Source organism: Aethalodelphis obliquidens, unplaced genomic scaffold (assembly GCF_003676395.1).
Source record: "Aethalodelphis obliquidens isolate GAN/ISIS:26980383/991018 unplaced genomic scaffold, ASM367639v1 scaffold57, whole genome shotgun sequence".
Lineage (NCBI taxonomy): Eukaryota > Metazoa > Chordata > Mammalia > Artiodactyla > Delphinidae > Aethalodelphis > Aethalodelphis obliquidens.
Genome location: NW_020838001.1, coordinates 9,781,464 through 9,802,128, shown reverse-complemented (window position 1 = coordinate 9,802,128; position 20,665 = coordinate 9,781,464). Strand labels below are relative to the sequence as shown.

Here is a 20,665-nt window from a genome sequence, read left to right as displayed (position 1 = left end):
TCATTTTGACAGTTTTGAGTACTGCGCAGGTATCTTGTAGCATGTCCTCAACTGGGATTTGTCTGATGTCATATGTTTGTGGGAGGAAGACCATGGCAGCAAAGCCATTCTCATCACATCAAGGGTACGAACTATCAACACAGTTTATGTTAACTTTGAGTGCCTATCAGAGGTAGTATTTGTTAGGTTTCTCCCTTGTAAAATTTCTTTTTTTTCCCCTTTATCCATGCTGTACTTCAATGATTTTTTTTTTTCAATGATCTTTTAAAGACATTAAAAATAGAGGGGAAGGGCTTCCCTGGTGGTGCAGTGGTTGAGAGTCCGCCTGCCGATGCAGGGGATGCGGGTTCGTGCCCCGGTCCGGGAAGATCCCACATGCCACGGAGCGGCTGGGCCCGTGAGCCATGGCCGCTGAGCCTGAGCGTCTGGAGCCTGTGCTCTGCAACAGGAGAGGCCACAACAGTGAGAGGCCCGCGTACCGCAAAAAAAAAAAAAAAAAAAAAAGGGGGAAAATGTATTTTATATTTATCCATATATTTATCATTTTTGGCATTTTTTTATTCCTTTGTGTAATCCAATTTTCTATCAGATATCATTTTCCTTCCATTTGAGAAATTTTCTTTATCATTTCTTGTAGTGCATTCTGCTGGTGACAAATTCTCTCATTTTTGTTTGTTTGAAATGATCTTTATTTTGCATTCATTTTTGAAAGGTAACTTCACTGAATTCTAGGTTGACAGTTTCAGCACTTCCATTGTGTCTGACCTGCATAATGTCTGACAAGAAATGTAACTCTTTCTTCCTGTATATTCAATGACTTTTTTTTTTCCTGCTTTCTCTTAAGATTTTCTCTAAGTCATTGGTTTTCAGGAATTTGTTTTTTGGTTTTGTTTTTGTTTCCAACAAAAGATTCTCACATATTTATTTCTGAGCCAAACTACTAGTGCAGATAAACTAAAACAGAGAAAAATCATTTTCCCAATAAAATACATCCAGTTGTCCAGATAGTAGTGGTTTTCAGGGTGAGATGGTAAGATGCAAATGACCTTGATTCAGCATAAATATGTGTACCATCTCATGTGCGATCCCTTATAGACCCAGCTTGGCTCTTCTCCAATGTCTCCTCTTGGAGTTGTACCTGATTTTATTACCAGTTTTCAACCAAATCCACTGAGGAATGGGATAATTCTGCTTTTTCTTGACCAGGAATTACTTGATCCTGAAAGTCTTGTGAGAAGACATGGTGAGGAACAGAGTCAACTGCACACACCAGAATGGCGGAGGAAAACTTCAGGAATTTGATGCTGATAATATATCTTCTTGTGGTTTTATTTTTATCCTGCTTTGTGTTCATTTAGTTTCTTGGTTCTGTGAATTGATAGTTCTCACCAAATTTTGAAAAAATTTGGCCTTTAGTTCATCCAATATTTTTTCTGCATGCCTCCTTCCCTCCTCTTATTCTGAGACCTCAATTACACATATGTTAGACTACTTGATATTGTCCCATAGGTCACTGTGACTCTGTTCATGTTTTTCAATCTTTTGTCTTTTCTGTCTCTCAATTTGGATGCTTTTTATTGCTATGTCTTCATTCATTGAGCTTTTCTTCTGCAGTATCTAAAAAACTGTTAATATCGTACAGTAATTTTTCCACTAGCAGTTCCTTTTATTTCTTTTTTAAAAATAAATTTATTTACATATTTATTTATTTATGGCTGAGTTGGGTCTTTGTTGCTGCACGTGGGCTTTCTCTAGTTGCTGCGAGCGGGGGCTACTCTTCACTGCGGTGCATGGGCTTCTCATTGTGGTGGCTCCTCTTGTTGCAGAGCACAAGAGAAGCAGGGCTCTAGGAGTGTGGGCTTCAGTAGTTGTGGCTTGAGGGCTCCAGAGCACAGGCTCAGTAGTTGTGGTGCATGGACTTAATTGTTCCGCGGCATGTGGGATCTTCCCGGACCGGGGCATGAACCCGTGTCCCCTGCATCGGCAGGTGGACTCTCAACCACTGCGCCACCAGTGAAGCCCCCCAAGATATTTTAAGATGGAGAGAAGTTGAGATGGTTTATGAATGGCAGGTCTACTGGTGATGAAAGGAAAGGGGAACTTTCTGCTCTGAAGGCACCAATACTGGAGGTGAACAGATTTACAAAATGATAATGAGCACCATAAATGGCAACATGTGGACACAAGTGTAGGTTCTACTTTAATTCTTTAAAAAATTTTTTAATTTAATTTTTCTTGTTTTATATTTAAGTGTATTTAATATTTACAATATTAAATTTTTTTTAATTGAAGTATAGTTGATTTACCATGTTGTGTTAATTTCAGGTGTACAGCAAAATGATTCAGTACTATATATATATATATTCTTTTTCAGATTCTTTTCCATTATAGGTTATTACAAGATATTGAATAGTGTTCCCTGTGTTATACAGTAAGTCCTTGTTGTTTATCTATTTTATATATAGTAGTGTGTATCTGTTAATCCCAAACTCCTAATTTATCTTTCCCCACTCCTTACCCCTTTGATAATTGTAAGTTTGTTTTCTATGTCTATGAGTCTGTTTCTGTTTTGTAAATAAGTTCATTTGTATCATTTTTTGTAAGATTCCACATATAAGTGATATCATGTGATATTTTTCTTCCCTGACTTACTTCACTTAGTATGAGAATCTCTAAGTCCATCCATGTTGCTGCAAATGGCATTATTTCATTCTTTTTTATGGCTGAGTAGTACTCCATTGTGTATGTATGTATGTATGTATAAATATATACCACATCTTCTTTATCCATTTACGTGCACTTAGGTTGCTTCCATGTCTTGGCTATCGTAAATAGTGCTGTTATGAACATTGGGGTGCACGTATTTTTTCAAACTAGAGTTTTTGTCTTTTCTGCATAGATACCCAGGAGTAAGATTGCTGCATCATATGGTAACTCTATTTCTAGTTTTTGAAGGAACTTCCATACTGGAACTCCATAGTGGCTGCACCAATTTACATTCCCACCAACAGTGTAGGAGGGTTCCCTTTTCTCCACATCCTCTCCAGAATTTATTATTTGTAGAATTTTTGATGAAGGCTATTCTGACCATTGTGAGGTGATACCTCATTGTAGTTTTGATTTGCATTTCTGTAATCATTAGTGATGTGGAGCATCTTTTTTTTTTTTTAATAATCATTTATTTATATTAGAAATAATTTCTACAGCGCGGGCCTCTCACTGTTGTGGCCTCTCCCGCTGCGGAACACAGGCTCCAGACGCGCAGGCTCAGCGGCCATGGCTCACGGACCCAGCTTCTCCGCGGCATGTGCGATCTTCCCGGACCGGGGCACGAACCCATGTCCCCTGAATCAGCAGGCGGACTCTCAACCACTGTGCCACCAGGGAAGCCCTTGAGCATCTTTTTATATGCCTTTTGGCCACCTGTATGCCTTCTTTGGAGAAATGTTCTGCACTCTTGACTGTGCCTCCAGGCAGAAATCCAGCAATCAAAGTTTTACTAATTTGTTTCCTTTTTCTCAGACAACCTGTCATGATCTTCCTATTGCCCAATGTCTGAAAAGGTAGGCTTCACATATTTAGTGTGGTTTTGTTTTTTAATTATTTAAGGACTTAGGATAAATCTAGTTTCTGTTATTCCATCATGGCCAGAAGTGGAAATCTGTGTATGTACAATCTATTTGAATATTCTAAAATAGTGAGTGGCTTGAGAAACATTGTGTTATAATACTGCATTCATTAAAAACATTTTATGATCGAATGACTATTTACTTTCTTTATACATCTGGCTTTTCTGGTGCTATGTTTATTTCTTTCAGGCAGTCACTAAAGGGATATTGTCTAGCCAGTACATTTCTGGGAGTCATGGACCATTTTGCCTGGAAATGTGTTTGGGAGTTTCAACCTACTTATTTCATGGATGGGAAAATTGATAGCCAAAGTGGGGCCCTTTCTTTATCTGGCTTCTGGCCCATTAAACATTCAGTGCTTCCTGCCACAGAGGAATGACAGGCTATGTCGGACTTATTAAGAGAAGGTATGACGTTTATTTACAAGTTAAGGGATTTTTTGAGGGGAATTTTATGACTGTGTTTTTTTTTACCTTCCACACTGGCTTTAAAACCAAATTTCCATTTAAGACGCAACTTCACAAATTGTACCACTATAATTTGTGGATAGTAAAGTAACCCAAAGCCACAGACCATTTTCCTTTCTTCTACCCTATACTGATATATAATCAGACTGATTAACCAATAGGGATATCTATTCTCAGTCTCAGCTCCTGGAGAACAAAGGTTTTATTTTAAAAACTGAACATTTAAATTGAGTTTTATAGCTTTTGACTGAGCATTTTCACTTCTGGGATTTCATTCTGCAGAGTCAGGGTACGAGGCACATTTTCTGTATGAGGATGTATTTTGCAGCATTGTTTGCAACTGTGAAAACCTGGAAACAAACTCAGTGTCTATCAGTATAAATGATTAAGTATATTGATGTATATTCATACAAAGAAAAATGATGAGGTTAAAAAAAAAGAGTGAAATAGAAAGTCTATAGATGGACATGGAAAGTTATGTAGAGCCGTGCTATCTAATAGAACTTTCTGTGATGATAGAAATGTTCTATGTCTGCCCAACATGGTAGCCACTTGCTACTTGTAGCACTTGAAATGTGGCAACTGTAACTGAAGAACTAAAGGTTTAATTTTATTTAATTTTTTATATATTTAAATTTGAATTCCCACATGAGGCTTATAGTACTGTACTGAACAGCACACATCTAGAATGTATTGTTTAGAGAAAAAAGCTAGTCGAAAGATAGTATGAAGAGTATAATTCCCTTAAAAGATAATAATATATGCTAGTTTATACATTAAAAAAAATGAATGGAAAATACACCAAACTAGTAATAGTGGCTTTCTCTGGGACATGGTGTAGACTTTCACTTTTATACCATATATTTTACATAATATTTGAATTTTCAAATAATAAACAGAATTTTTTTGAATTTAAAAAATAAATACATCCCACAAAATAAAATCAAATTCTGAAATTTCAAGTCACATCAAGCTGAATGAACAGGTAACGTGGTTGGAGGACAAATCTGAGAGAATCTTCTGGAGGAATTATCAGAATCTCAAGCACCCCGAGGAAGAGGATGGGGCTGCCAGGTTTGAAGCCACTCAGGTGGGGCACAGGCTAGCATGGGGGCTCTTGGTAGATGTGTTTAGAAAATAATTTTTTCAGCTAATGACAAGGGAGAGCTGAACTCTAATTCTCTGCTGTTCTGGTGGGTTGAAAGGCCTAGGTCAGTGTGTCTTCTTACTGTTGTACCTCTCGTGCTTATCACAATGACTAGCACAGAATCACTGCGCAATAGACACGAATGAAAGCATGAGAGAATGATTCAAACCCTTCAATTACCAGGAATTCAGCATCCAAATTTAAACATGGTCTTTGTTGATACCAATGTGCAACCAGGTTGTTTGTTTGTTTTGTTTTTGTTTTTTAGAAAGAACACTCTAAATATAAAGGAAGGAGGCCAATACTTACTTTTCCCTTATAATTGCCGGCCTCTCTCCCTCCTAAAGTCTAATATCCGATATATGTGAATCAGCATCGTAAGGATGGGCATTGAGGGGAGGGACAGAGATCTGATTTTGCCTTCAGGATGATGCAATTAAGTAGATTGACTCTATCTGGGACAGAGGTGGAGGTGAGGATAACATGATTCTAAAGGCACCTGATTTGGGAAATTTTCCTTAACTTTAAAAGTAAATTGTGGGGCTTCCCTGGTGGCGCAGTGGTTAAGAATCTGCCTGCCGATGCAGGGGACACGGCTTCGAGCCCCGGTCCGGGAAGATCCCACATGCCGCGGAGCAACTAAGCCCGTGAGCCACAACTACTGATCCTGTGCTCTAGAGCCTGTGAGTCACAACTAATGAGCCCGTGTGCCACAACTACTGAGGCCCGCGTGCCACAACTACTGAAGCCCACGCGCCTAGAGCCCGAGCTCTGCAACAAGAGAAGCCACCGCAATGAGAAGCCCGTGCACCGCAACGAAGAGTAGCCCCCGCTCGCCGCAGCTACAGAAAGCCCCCGCACAGCAAAGAGGACCAAACGCAGCCAAAAAAAAAAAAAAGAAAAATTATCGACTCCAATTATAATCTCCACACAGTAAACACAGGTTGGGTGTACACAGTGTGTTGGCATAACCACATAACAGGAGTCCAATCATTCTACAGCTATTTACTGAGTCCCCTCCATGGGCCAGACCCTTCTTTTTTTTTCTCTCTCTAGGTCTCAGTGTCCCAGTCATAAAATGGACACAACTCTTTTTGAGGCAATGCACATGAGCATTCAGTACGGTACCTGGCACCCAGCTTACACTCAATAAACAATAGCTGTATTATTATTCCACCAGGCCTGGTGTCTCTCAATTAAGTAGCCAATGAATTTTAAGTACACTGCATTACGTGTACTGAACACCAAGACACTAAGACGTAGCCCTTTCCCTTTGGGAACAAGCAGCCCATCTGAGAAGGCAAGAGTCTGTCACGAGAACAACAGATCAGGAATAATTCCAGGATCTGGATGCCAAGGCACCTCCATTAGCTGTTCCCCATCCTCCTGGACAGCTGACTTGCTACAGCCAAAGCCCCCCGGGAAAGCAACCCTGCTGGGCGCTCTCAGCTACTGAGTACTCGCCACTACAGGGCATTATTTTCTTAAGTCTCTCTGGTCTCCTCCTCTGTCAGCAGACATTTTTTTCCCTTTGGATTCCCAGCAAACAGTCTGATTTTTTTCCCAAATGAAACAGGCATTACCACATGGTGAATGATTCACTCAAAAATATATATATTGAGCACCTACTAGGCATCAGGCATGGTTATAAGCAAAAGGATAGGGGAGCGATCCAGGCAGACAAGGAGCTGACATCTGAACAGAAAAGGACAACAAACACACAGAGAAACAGACACATAATATGTCAGGAGTGATAACAACTCTAAGGAAAAATAAAGCAAGGTAAGGGGGAATGTGAGGCTTTTAAAATATATCTGCAAGTCCCCTGACCCTCCTCCCTTCGGAGGATGAAGTCTAATTCCTTCCCCTTTGTCCAGGATGCCATCATTTCTTACGTGGATGTTGGGATTTAACAGCCCTCTGTAATGTGCAGTCAGGATAAACCAGTGCTTGAGACCAGTGGTTCTCGAACTTCAGTGTTTCTCAGCAAGTGCAAAAATCACTTGGAGAGGGACTTCCCTGGTGGCGCAGTGGTTAAGAATCGCCTGCCAATGCAGCGGACACGGTTCGAGCCCTGGTCTGGGAAGATCCCACATGCTGCAGAGCAACTAAGCCCATGCGCCACAACTACTGAGCCTGTGCTCTAGAGCCCGTGAGCCACAACTACTGAGCCCATGAGCCACAACTACTGAGCCCGCGTGCTACAACTACTGAAGCCCACACGCCTAGAGCCCGTTCTCTGCAACAAGAGAAGCCACCACAATGAGAAGCCTGCACACCACAATGAAGAGTAGCCCCGCTCGCCATAACTAGATAAAGCCCACATGCAGCAACAAAGACCCAATGCAGCCAAAAAAAAAAAAAAAAAAAATCACTGGGAGAGTTTGTGCAGAGGCTGATTGTCGGGAAGCACCCCCAGAGTTTCTGATTCAGTAAGTCTTAGTTGGGGCCCAAGACTTGCATTCATAACAAGTTTACAGATGCTGCTGACGCTGCTGGATTGAGACCACATTTGGAGAACCATGGCTTTAGGTGGTCATTAGAATAGCTCCAATAAACACCAGTTGTGTGTTGAGCATGCATAATGAATTACTATGTGGGGCACATACTTCCCGCTAAGAACTGACCCTGCATTGACCCAGTCCATTTCCAGAAAGGCTTCCCTTGGCCCAGATCAGGACAGGCACTGTGTGAATTCAAATGGGAGTCATCTTGTCATCGGGTTGGCTGGGGGACAGAAAGGCAGCTGGAGGGATGGGCAGGATTCAGACCAGGGAAAGCGAGGGGAAGGGGTGAAACGTGGCTCTTCCAGGACACCTGTGGTCCAAGTTCCAAAGGTGGCAAAGGAGTGAAGGAGAGGCCTGTGTGAGCAGAGTTCACAGTGCAACGAGGCGGGCAGGGGAAGGCTCTGGGGTCCCCAGCTAATTAACAACTACCCTACTGTGAAGGACCCTGGCTGCTAGGAAATGAGAACACCTGTGACCAAAATAGAAAAGCTCAAAACCAGATAGTTCTCTTTGCCCTTGACCAATACTTCCCAGCCTCAATGGGGTCAGGACATAAGTCCACTTACGTATGAGATGTATACCACCCCCAGTGGAGCACCCAAGCTGGAAATTAGTTCCAATACTTCGTTTGTTTATAAATTAGGGTAGATTCAAAGTCACCTCTGTCATAATACCACCCACGTTCACTTGTGTTAACATTTTTTTTTTTTTTTTTTTTTTGCAGTACGCGGGCCTCTCACCGTTGTGGCCTCTCCCGTTGCGGAGCACAGGCTCCGGACGCGCAGGCTCAGCGGCCATGGCTCACGGGCCCAGCCGCTCCGCGGCATGTGGGATCTTCCCGGACTGGGGCACGAACCCGTGTCCCCTGCATCGGCAGGCGGACTCTCAACCACTGCGCCACCAGGGAAGCCCGTGTTAACATTTTTTGAATTGACTTTTTCTGGGTGTCCAGTTTGATGTGTTTTAACACATGTATCAATTTTTGTAACCACCACTACAGCCAGGATACAGAACAGTTCCATCACCCCAAAGAACTACTTTGTGCTACTCCTTACATCCTCCTCCCAGCCCTAAGTAAAGCCTTGGAGCTGGGTCTACAAGTGGGGATAAGTGAACTCAGGTGTGAGGATTGAAGACTTGTGGGCTGAGAGACCCAACGGGTCAAGATAGAGACATTATTTCAACCTCAACCTAAGACTGAATTAGAAGAGCAAAAACATTTCATGTGGTTGCTACCTCCACCCAACTGCCTGGAATGCTGGGTTGAGAAGGACTCTGAGTTGTATTGGGGATCAGTTGAAGAGTGCAGTGATTGATTAGTGATGTCTCTCACGGACACAGGCTAGTGGAGAGGGGACACGTGTGCTGGGAAATATTATTCATATAAGGGTGGCTTGCCTAGCACAAGAGCATGGGGAAGGACTGAGGGAATGGAACAGAAAATCCCCAAGCCAAAATCAGGCACCCATGTGGATTGTGTATTAGATCCAAGATGCTTCATCTTTGAAATGTTTATACCGTTTATCTTTGTTTAATTGTGCTCAGAAACAACAGAAACCATGACTTCCTTATAAATGCATAAAATTTTGAGGGGATACAGAAACTTAAAGTAGAAGAAAAAAAATAGATAAGTTATGTTTCTCTGGATATTTCTATCCGTGCTTAGAAACCCCGGATTGATTACAATTTGAAGCTATCCCAAAGGGCTTCAAACACAACAATACTTAAAGGAAGTGAGTTAATCATCAAAGAGAAAACTAGGAAACAACTCCATGACCCAACAGTGGGAGATCATGGGCTGTCCAGAAAAAAGAAGTCTGCAAAGGGGCAGCAGGGGGGCATTTTGCGGGCTGACCGAACATTCCTGTATCCTGATTGTGGTGATGGTCGCACACCTCTCAAAGAGCATTAAAACTCATAGAAAGTGCACGCATATACAAAGTCAATAATAAAAAAAAAATCTAAACTCTATTTAGCCTTTAAATATGACGCTATAGAACTTTGCCAAAATGTGGTGCACACCTCTGGCTGTGCACAAGATGATTTAGAACCATATATAGATGAACATTTGAATTTTATCAGTTATGTATTTATATTAATTCATATTAGCAGAATGTATAACTAGTGTATCAAGCTTCTAATTTCAAGAACACAATGGCATAAGGTTAGGCTAAGAAAAAAATGTGAGTTGTTTAAAGGAAAATATTAAGTAAATAATTGAAGAGGTGCAATGCATATATGACAAAATTTGAGTTTGGGGTATGTGAATAAAGTTGGAGAAATATTGGTCAAAGGCCCTCCCCTTAAGGAGTTTACAGACTAGCAGATGCAGAAAAATGCTTAGGTTAGAGATATGGAAAGAATGTCATACAGTAATAAAAAAATTGAAAAATGGGTTATATTCTGAACATATATTCAGCATGATGTCATTTTTGTAAGAGAAGTACAGAGTCATGCACAGAAAATGAGTTAAAGATATACAGTGCTGGGCTTCCCTGGTGGCGCAGTGGTTGAGAGTCCGCCTGCCGATGCAGGGGACACAGGTTCGTGCCCCGGTCTGGGAAGATCCCACATGCCGCGAAGCGGCTGGGCCCGTGAGCCATGGCCGCTGAGCCTGCGAGTCCGGAGCCTGTGCTCTGCAACGGGAGAGGCCACAGCAGTGAGAGGCCCGCGTACTGGGGGAAAAAAAAAAAAAAAAAGATAAAACAGTGCTGTTATCGGTTATCTTTGAATGATAAGAGGATGGGTGATTTTTATTAAGGTTACTTGCCTTCTTCAACATTTTGTAGAATAAATACATATTAATTTGCAATAAAATTTTATTTAAAAGGCTTTTATTTAAGGTAATCATTTGACCTAAGAGATAAATATTTGCTTTATCCCACAGTATATACGTAACGGTCTAAGAAGAACAGTATCAACTTGACCACCAATAATACGATTAAGAAAAATCGTTTTTAAGATTTGTTTTTGCAGGGTTTTTTTGTCCTTAAGGCATACACACCCCGCCAAGGATATATAGTCAAATTATGAGATCTGAGCTACTCCATTTCAGAAGGAGTTTGGGACTTAAGTCCCTTGAAATGTTTCCTCTCTGTGTAGTTATGCTACCAAGTAAATATATGGTTAGGTTCCTTTTTTTTTTTTTTTTTTTTAATAATTTGTTTTCAAATTTTAGGGATTGCTTTTTTAAAAAACTGAATTTAAGTTTCATTTATGTAAGATACGTAGATGGGACCAAAGTGAAATTACCAAAGTAGTTTTCAGAGAAGGTTCTGGCCTGTCTCTTCTCATTTTCCTCCCTTCCCTGTTGGTAACCAGTTTTTTTAAAAAGTTTTATTTCATCTTTCCACTATTTGTTTTTTAATATAGGCAAACATGTATTTGTACCTCCTCCCTTTCTTAGATGGTTAATAATATACTATATACAGCTGACCCTTGAACAAGGTAGGGGTTAATCCGCGTATAAATCATAGTCGGCCCTCCTTAATCCCCGGTGCCCGCGGATTCAATCAACCATGAACTCTGCAGCACTGTAGTATTTATTAGTGAACAAAATTTGCGTATAAATGGGCCCATGCAGTTCAAACCTGTATTGTTCAAGGGTCAACAGTATACTTTTCTAGATTGTTTCATATAGCAACATGCCTTAGCAATCCCTCCACAGTGGGATTTGGTTGTTTTCACGGTGGTGTAGAACTCCTCATTCTGTGGGGGTGCCATGGCTTACGGGTCCTGCCCACTATTGATGACTGCATCCCTTTTTAAGACAAAAGAAAACTTTCCTGAAGCCCCTGGCAGGTTTGCTCTCATGTCTGATGGACCAGAATGACCTCAAGCCCGTAACTGCACCCATCACCTGGCAGGACACACAGACCAGCCAGGAACTGTACCCTGGCTCTGCAGAGAGGCGGCCTCCATGGGAATGGGGCCACCAGGGAAGAGGTGGTCTTTGCAGTGGAGGCACAGGCCTCAGTTTCCTCGTGTGCGTAAGGAAGGATTTGAAAGAGACCAAGTATTTCCAAATTTCAGCCCTGTAAGCACTTCCCTTACTGTGAATCACTTATACAATCACTTACATAATATTTTCCTTTAAGCCACCTTGATATTGACTCACTTTTCCACATTTAGCCTCATCCTGGGAAATGATGTCTGTAAAATGGACTTATTGGCTTGTTATATATTTTTCTAAAAGCCGTTAAAAAATGTAATTATTTAAATAAAAAACTTTCATTGTTATACCACCTAAAATTATCTCATGTGTACCACCAGTGGGATGCATATCACCATTTAGGAAATAAATAAAGAGACTCTAGTGTTCCTTTCAGAAGACTGTGCTCTCCCGTGATTTTTTTTTTATTATTAATAGCAAAAACAGAAAGAAGATAAAACCCCGCAAAACAAAACGCAATGATGTGGGGAGGTCAATGTGCTGAAAACAAAATAAGAGTTAAAGAAAAGAAAACACTAAAAATGCAAAATGGTATCCTGGATTAGATCCCAAAACAGATACAGGACATCAGTCAGTGGAAAAACTGATGAAATCATAACAAAATCTGGAATTTAGTTAACAGTATTTTACTAACGTTAATTTCTCAATTTTGTCACGTGTACCATGAAATGTAAGATGTTAACATTAGGGGAAATTGGATAAAGAGAGCATGTGGGAACTCAATATCATCTTTACAATGTCTCTGTAAAATTAAAATGATTCCAAAATGAGACATTTATTTGAAAAGGATAAGTCCAGAAGTTGGAGCGATCTTATCTTTCTCCTTTCAAGTTTGTGTTGCTGTCATTAACAATCGCCACTGAAGTGACTACATTTAGAATTTCCATAAATAGCAGTACAGCACTGGGATAAGGCAACTATTGAAATCGTAAATTTAGATAGTCCCAAAACAGAAGATAGAGATCCTCAAACTCAGAAGAGGTGATTTTGATTTCCACCACCCCCATTCCCCCCATCCCTCCACCACTACCACCACTTAGCGTTCTTAAAAAGCTGTACAGTGAGGAGTGTTCCTTCGGGTACCCTTAGCTTCCAGGCCTGCATTCCAAACCCTCAAACCCCAGGACGCTCACATGAACCCATCCATGCATATGGATCAGGGGCCAAATAGTCGACTTGTGTTTCCAGAAATATGAGGGGGAGTACTTCCCAAGGAGAGGTTGTTGTCTCTTTGAAATTTGACCCTTTAAAAGTTAGGCTGCTGGACATTAATAAGGAAGAATGGAAAGTGCAGATCAATAAGACTTGCTGAAAATAAAACACACATTAGCATAGCGTATCCCCCATAACCAAGATTAATGCCTTTTTAAACCAAACCAGAGCACAAAGGTATATCTTTTAGGCTAATTGCCACTAGCAGATTGCACAGAGAAAGGAAGACAGGTTTGGGGGCGGGGGGCAGTGGACAAAACCCAAATGCAGAACTCCAAAGAGCTGAAGTGAAATGAAATAACCCCTCAAGTTATGCAGAGAATTTAACCCGCACTAGGCTTGGGCTTATTATATTAGGCATGCATTTGAAATTTAAATATGTTCTGGGGACAAAGCATTTTTACAGCATGGCTGGGAGTTTGCCCAATAGGAACCCTGCAAGTTTATTAACAGGAGGACCTGATCAAACATAAAATAGCAGGCAAAGGGCTCCTTCTGTGGAATTCCAATCCTTCACCCGACACACCCCATGTCTAGGACTGTATTTACTCAGCCACCCTCCCCTCCTTTTAAATTTTATTTGCAATTAGCAATTCCTCATTGCAAAGCCACTTTGGGAGATTTTAATATCCTTGTATATGGTGCTCTTTTTAAGAACTGTAATACCGATAGTTCTGATGGTATAATATTTTGGTATTAAAAAAATATGAAATCAGAAGAATTGGTGGCTTGAAGTATTCCCAGATGCATACATATTTCGAATCAAATGTGCACTTGTTTAAAAAAACTTCCTAATGATGCCCCTTACACGGTTATAAACCTTTCCGTGTATTGCACAGTGGTTAAGCAGGTGGAATCAGGAACATGATTGTCTGGACCCAAACCCAGGGCTTCTCCACCTTGGCCTTGGCCAAGTTCCTTAACCTCTCTGTAGCTCAGTTCTTCATTTCTCACACGGGGCTAATAGCAGTGCCTACCTCAGTGGTTGTCTTAAGGATACACATGTGTGGACTTCCCTGGTGGCGCAGTGGTTAAGAATCCGCCTGCCAATGCAGGGGACACGGGTTCGAGTCCTGGTCCGGGAAGATCCCACCTGCCGCGGAGCAACTAAGCCCGTGTGCCACGACTACTGAGCCCGCATGCCACAACTACTGAACTCACACACCTAGAGCCCGTACTCCACCACAAGAGAAGCCAATGCAATGAGAAGCCCGCGCACCTCAAGGAAGAGTAGTCCTTGCTCGCCACAACTAGAGAAAGCCGCGCACAGCAATGAAGAACCAAAAGTAGCCAAAAATAAATAAGTAAATAAATATATAACAAAAAAGGATATACATGTGCGTAACGTATGTGTACATATATATATATGCATATACATGCTGAATACATATGCATTGCATGTGCAACAGTTTATGCAGACCTTGGAGATATTGCAGGCTCGGTTCTGCCATGAAGTGAATACCGCAGTAAAGCAAGTCACACAAATTTTTTGTTTTCCCAGGGTGTATAAAAGTTACGTTTACACTATACTGTAGTCTATTAAGTGTGCAATTGCACTATGTCTAAACAAACAAAGTACATGCCTTGATTTAAAAATAATGCTGTTGGATAGGGAGGGTGGGAGGGAGGGAGACGCAAGAGGGAAGACATATGGGAACATATGTTTATGTATGACTGATTCACTTTGCTATAAAGCAGAAAATAACACACCATTGTAAAGCAATTATACCCCAATAAAGATGTTAAAAAAAAAAATAATAATGCTGTTGGAAAAATGGTGTTGATAGATTGGCTCGATGCAGGGTTGCCACAAACCTTCAATTTATAAAAAATGCTGTATCTGCGGACAGCGATAAAGCTAAGCACGATACAGCTCAGTCTGCTTGTATTTACAGCACGTTGAGGAAAATCCTCCATAAATGGGAGCAGTAGTTGATTTAGCTTTTTCTTGTATTGTGACTAGTGAGGCTCAGCTATGTCCCTGTTTCCCCCAGAGCTGCCTCTGGCCATGGAACAGAATGGGATGGGGGCTGAGAGGAGGGAGACTAAGGAAAACAGGAAGAGTGTGGTGGAGAGAGAAGAAAAGGAGGGCAGAGGGTCCAGTCTCAACTCCTGGGGCCTGGAAACCCCTTGCCCCAGGGCTGGTCTCTTAGCTCTGCCTCTTTCCCTCCAGGGTTGATCCATTCTCTGAACATCTGACTCCCTTTTCCTAAGATAAGTTTTTTCAACCTTGACCTTCCCCACTGATCCTACCTGGGAAGACTCAGGCCAGCTGCTCAGATGAAGCTTGATCCCTGGCTATGGTCCTATCATGGACGGAACGGCATCTAAGGACAAAGCATACAAGGCAAAGTTAATGATATTTCACTTTAAAGAAAAGAAAATATGGCTGTTAATTAAGCCAGATAATATTGTAGGAGAGGCAAAACTTTTCCTCTACCTTTTAGGGTCACCGGCTGGGCATGAGAATTAAGTTGACACAAGACAGATTAACAGGAGAAAAGCATATACAGTTGACCCTTGAACAACATGGGTTTGAACTGCGTGGGTCCACTTGTATGCAAATTTTTTCTGCTAAATACATACTATGGTGCTACACGATCCACAGTTGGTTGAGTCCACAGATGCGGAACCATGGAAACAGAGGGCTGACTGCAAAATTACACCTGGATTTTGAACTGCCCAGGGGTCGGCACCTCAACCCCTGCGTTGTTCAAGGGTCAAGTGTACATTTTATTTAATAATTTAATAATTCTTTTACATGGACATGAAGACTCAGAAAGCAGTTAGGCCTAAGTGCTTATATACTCGGTTGAACAGAGTATGAAAAAGTATCTAAAATATACGGGGGGGCTTCGCTGGTGGTGCAGTGGTTAAGAATCCGCCTGCCGATGCAGGGGACACGGGTTCGAGCCCTAGTCCGGGAAGATCCCACCTGCCATGGAGCAACCAAGCCCGTGCGCCACAGCTACTGAGCTTGCACTCCAGAGCCCGCAAGCCACAACTACTGAGCCCACGAGTCACAACTACTGAGCCCACGTGCCACAACTACTGAAGCCTACGCACCTAGAGCCTCTGCTCCACAACAAGAGAAACTACCACAATCAGAAGCCTGCACACCGCAGCGAAGAGTAGCCCCCGCTCGCTGCAACTAGAGAAAGCCCGCACGCAGCCAACAAAGACCCAACGCAACCAAAAATAAATAAATAAATAAAATTCATTTAAAAATTAAAATAAAATAAAATATTTGGGGATGCTTGGGACTTCCCTGGCAGTCCAGTGGTTAAGGCTCTGCGCTTCCACTGCAGGGGGTGTGGGTTCAACCCCTGGTCGGGGAACTGATATCCTGTGTGCCTTGCGGCACGGCCAAAAAAAAAAAAAAAAAAAAAGGAAAATATATGGGGATGCTAAAGGCAGACAAGCGTTATTTCAGCAAAGTTTGTGTAGACTCTTCTTGGGCTCAAAGCCCCCCCATCCCCCCCGCCTGGTCTCTGGTGACAAGAATGTTCTTCGCCTCCAGCGGCCGTGGTGGCGGTGAGGGGGTGGGCATGTTTCATAGGGGAGGCATTCTTTCATCTTTCACGGGGCATCATTCATCTCCTGCTTTCAGGAAGAAAAGGGGAGGTTGGAGATCTCTTTTGGTATCTGCTGTTTTCCAAGTGCCTTACCTCAAAATTGTCAATATGCCAAACCGGCATGTTCTGGGGTGGTGTGTCCTGAAGCCCCTCAACGTCAAGACACCAGTGCTGTTTTGCTCAGGCCTGGGAAGCACTGCGTGCTGTCAAAGGGAGAAAAGTGCCTGCCCCAGAACTCCTGCAAGGAGACCCGGGCCTTCGGGAGAGAGGCCCATAATTGCTGGAGGTAGAAGGTGAGGTCCCACCTTGCATTCACCCCACTCCCCCATCCGCCCAGTGTTCAGTGTCAGCCAGAAATGGAGGTTTGGGGTGCGTGTGGGGAGGGCCTTTCAGGCCCGTGTCCACATGAGGCTGCAACCCTGGCCATAGACTACTAAATCTCTCCAGCATCCAGACAGAAAAAGAAGACTTAGAAAACTCCAGAGAGGGGCTGTAATTAGTTCACGTGACCTCCACGAATAAGAGTGTGTGCCGACTTCCCTGGTAGTCCAGTGGTTAAGACTTTGCGCTTCCACTGCAGAGGGCAAGGGTTTGATCCCTGGTTGGGGAAGTTCCTCATGCTGTGTGGTTCGGCCAAAAGCAAACAAAGAAAAGTGTGCCTCTGACAATAGCAGTCTCATGGATCCTTCATTGGGTGTCAGGAGAGCTAATGGCCTCAGGTTCTCATATGCTAAACACGGGGACTGTCCTTCAGTGTCTTCTGAGAAAACTTAATCAGAGAAATGGTCCCTAGTAAAAGGGAGTTTTATAGTCAAATAGCTTTAGGCATACCTTCCTTAGAAAGATTCATAGGTCCACTGGCATTCTGAAGGCCCTGACAAGTCCTGCAGAAATAAAACCTGTTTGCCATTGTTAACTCAGAACTTCCTATGCTCTTTGACAAATACCTTCTCCAATTTTTTTTTTTTTTTTTTTTGCGCTACGCGGGCCTCTCACTGTTGTGGCCTCTCCTGTTGCGGAGCACAGGCTCCGGACACGCAGGCTCAGTGGCCATGGCTCACGGGCCTAGCTGCTCCGCAGCATGTGGGATCTTCCTGGACCGGGGCACAAACCCCTGTCCCCTGCATCGGCAGGCGGACTCTCAACAACTGCGCCACCAGGGAAGCCCTCCATTTTTAATATGCATGCCAACTAACATTCCATAACACTAGTGTTCTTAGGAACATACTTTGACTCTAACTGTGCTAGATCCTTTCTAAGATTCTTTTTAGCTTTTATACTCCATAATGGATCATTCAGGAATGTGTTTGTTTATAGGTAACAGAAGACTCTGTGGCTTCTGAAGATAAAGATATATACCATATATATGGCATGACACCATATATCTGGGAGAGGAAATCTGGGGTCAGTTCTATTGCTCAAGGATGCCTTTAGGGAACAGGTTCTCACATTTCTGTTCTGCCATCTTCATCATATAGCATTTGTCCTCATGGCTACAAGAAGGCTGCAGCTGCTCCAGGTCGGCAGAAGGAGGCAGAGACAAAAGATTTCTCTTTGTGAGTTTTTAAAAAATTCATAAAGGAATGTCCTTCCTGGGAATCTTGCTTATATCTCAGTGGCCAAAGCAGAGTCACATGGCAATGCCCGGCTGCATGGGAGTCTCAGAATATAAGTTTGTATTTTTTTTTTTTTTTGGTTGGGGGGCACACCACGCAGCTTGCAGGATCTTAGTTCCCTGACCAGGGATTGAACCCAGGCCCCCGGAAGTGGAAGCACGGAGTCCTAACCACTGGACCGCCAGGGAATTCCCAAGATAAGTATTTTAGACTCCTAGCCTCTGTAACAGAGGAAGGCAAAGAAAAGAAGGCTAGTGAATGGTTTGGGAGGTGCTAATCCATGATGTCTGCATATCTGTTGGCCACAGGCTTGGCGGCTCTAAGAAAGGCCAACAAGATAGAAGTTTGCTTCTCTATCAACAGTTTGAGGATAAGGAGCCTGGGACTGACATGGTGGTTTCCTGGTGACAAGGTTCCAGGCACCTTCTATCCTGTTGCCCTGCCATCTCCAACGTGTGGCTCTCATCTCATGGTCTGAGATGCTGTGCCACGCATGTGATGATCAGCAGGGAGGAAAGCAGGAGGAGAGAACGCTCACTTTTCCTCTTCAAGGGGATGCCCTTTAAAGAAATTCTGTATCTTATTCTCTCTGCCATCCCACTGCCAGAACTTAAGCATATGGCCACGTCTCATTAAAAGGGAGACAGGGAAAAGTAATATTCAGCTGCCATACCTCCAGCTGAAACACGGGAGCTCTAATCTAAAAGAAGGGGAAAAAAAATAATAATAAAATAAATAAATAAATAAATAAAAATAAAAGAAGGGGAGAATAAATCCTGGGGACAAGCTTTGCCCTGATCTGCCACAGTGATTGTACCCACATGATACTTCTTTTGTTACGTGTATCACTATTTCTCACGTTAAAAATAGCACAACATGGTAACCACGTGGGGTGATCGATGTGTCAATTAGCTTGATTGTGCTTATCTCACACTGTACACATATATCAAATCATCACGTTGTACACCTTAAATATATACAATTTTTATTTGTCAATGATACCTCAATAAAGCTGGAAAAACAAAGTAGCACAATGTGATGATCACGCGTTTGTCACTAATATATCCTTCAAAACGTAGCTCAGGGACTTCCCTGGTGGGGCAGTGGTTAAGACTCTGAGCTCCCAGTGCAGGGGGCCTGGGTTTGATCCCTGGTCAGGGAACTAGATCCCACATGCATGCTGCAACTAAGAGTTTGCATGCCACAACTAAGGACCCCCTGAGCTGCAACTAAGGAGCCCGCTGGTCGCAACTAAGACCCGGTGCAACCAAATAAACCCCAAAACCAAAAAAAAAAACCCCAGCTCAAATGTCCCTTCTTCCATGAAACCATCTTTTAAGGGTTGAGGATTTCTTCCTTTGTATAGCCATTAGAATCCCAACACCCTTCCTCCACCCCACCTTCCAGTCTGTTTTTCTCTAAAGTTGGCATTCTTTGCCATGAAGCTATACAGCATCTCCCTGGATATTCCGTTGTGGAGCTCAAACTGCCGTACTTATTAGCAAATCCATCTCCCAACCGGATACAGATTCTCTTGAAGACTGAACTGGACTGATGTGTTCCTGGCTCCTTGCACAAGCTTGGTATACAGTAGGGACTTGATGTTTTTCAATAAATAGATAATGCATATGGGAGTATCTCCAGTAAACTTCTACTGAGAAGGTGACATTTGAGTTGGGACTTGAAGGAAAAGATGGAACAGACAATGAGAGTTTTCTGCTGTTAAATACTTTTTAAAGATATAAAGTCTCCCACAGCCCTCTCTTGCTTCTGATTTCTAAGATCCATCTCCCCCCACCCCCACTTAGAAGCTTTGAGTTATGCTTCCCCAGTTTCCAAGAGAGTTAAAAGCTCCCTTCTCTGTGACTGCACAGCCCTGGATTCAGGCAGCTATCATAGCCCTTGTCTCTCTGTGTCATGAATAACGAAGTGGTCATGTCATTGACCTTGCTGAGCCTCAGTTTTCTCACCTGAGAAGTGGGGATAATGGCGATATAAAACGCACTGTGATGGGACTTCCCTGGCAAGTTCAGTGGTTAAGACTCCATGCTTCCAATGCAGGGGACAGGTTTGATCCCTGCTCGGGCAACTAAGATTCCACATGCGACGCGGCCAAAAAATAAAATAATAATAAAAATAATAAAATGCACCGTGATGAGTGCTGTATGGGAGCTGATTCCCCTGTAATGCAACAGTCCGAGGGGTAATTCCCATGCCTTTCCCATTTCTCCGTTGCCGGTGCCTGAAGCAGTGTCAGTGCTTGTATTGTTTATCGATGTGTAACAAATTATCCAAAACTTAGTGTCTTAAAACAACCAACATCTATTATCTCATAGTTTCCATGGTCAGGAATTTGGGAGCTGCTTAGTCAGATGGTCCTGGCCTGGAGCCTCTCATGAGATGGCAGTCAAGACGTGGGCCAAGGGTGTTGTCATCTGAAGCCTTGACTGGGCAGGAGGGTCCCCCTCCCAGATGGTGCATTTACCTGGCTGTAGGCATGAGGCCTCAGTTCCCAGCTGCACAGATCTCTCCTTGGGGCTACTTGAGTGTCCTCACAACA

General features: G+C 42.8%; 1 pseudogene; it reads right to left on the bottom strand.

Annotated features, from left to right (window-relative positions):
* Positions 1-670: 670 nt before the first annotated feature.
* LOC113609579 (60S ribosomal protein L39 pseudogene) lies at positions 671-1,689 on the bottom strand (annotated as a pseudogene).
* Positions 1,690-20,665: the final 18,976 nt, after the last annotated feature.